Here is an 881-nt window from a genome sequence, read left to right as displayed (position 1 = left end):
TTTATAATGGCTGTTTTCAATTTCAGCCGGTTATTCTTCTCTACTTATGTTAGACCCATATGCTTTCATAGCTGATCACACTGATGTTTCATGTTTATGAGTCTGGAGTGGTGTGAGTTCCAGCGTGCCGCTGAAATGGTAGTGATGCACCGAAATATATATCTTTAGTATAGGAGTTAATGAAAGGAGTCGCTTCAAGGTAGTTAAAGCTTCACGGTCTTCTCTGGGTCAATCTCCGAATACACAATTCACGTATAAAGCCAGATTGATAACTAATGAATGGTTCTCTAGAGGTTCTGCCTAGTTATCTTCCCGTAAACACTAACCTAATCCCTGAAGTCACGACATATCCGAAGATTGCTAACTGGGATGTTGTTTAGACCAAACGGCAATCTGCCTAATTCCATGTAATTAAAACTTAAACTGAGAAAGAAAAGATACAAAACAAAACCATCAATAAAAACATACGCTGAAGAACATACAATATAATGGCAAAAGTGAAACCAAACAGTTAGGCAAAAAAAACCCAAAAAAACAAAAAATCCCAAAGGCTGAGGATGAAAAAGTTGCAAGGTTTATTAGCAGACTTTCACAAACACTTTTAATATCTGATTAATTTAAAGCGCATTTTGAATTTCAGTTAATTTTTCATTTTCTTTTGATGAAATGATGATAAACAGTTGAATTAACGGGAAACGTACAAATAAAATCACTCTCATGCATATATAGACTCGCTGGTTTTTTTTCACCGCTATTCTGTGAACTCTTCTTCTTTATTAGAGCGAATCAATCTGATCATTTACCTTTTAACACAGAATCAATTAACCGTATTTAAGAAAATAAAGTCAGAAATACTTTAAAAGTAAAATCGATCACGTGAC

The sequence above is a fragment of the Mytilus trossulus genome, chromosome 2 (assembly GCF_036588685.1).
Source record: "Mytilus trossulus isolate FHL-02 chromosome 2, PNRI_Mtr1.1.1.hap1, whole genome shotgun sequence".
NCBI lineage: Eukaryota > Metazoa > Mollusca > Bivalvia > Mytilida > Mytilidae > Mytilus > Mytilus trossulus.
Note: the sequence above shows the minus strand (reverse complement) of the source record.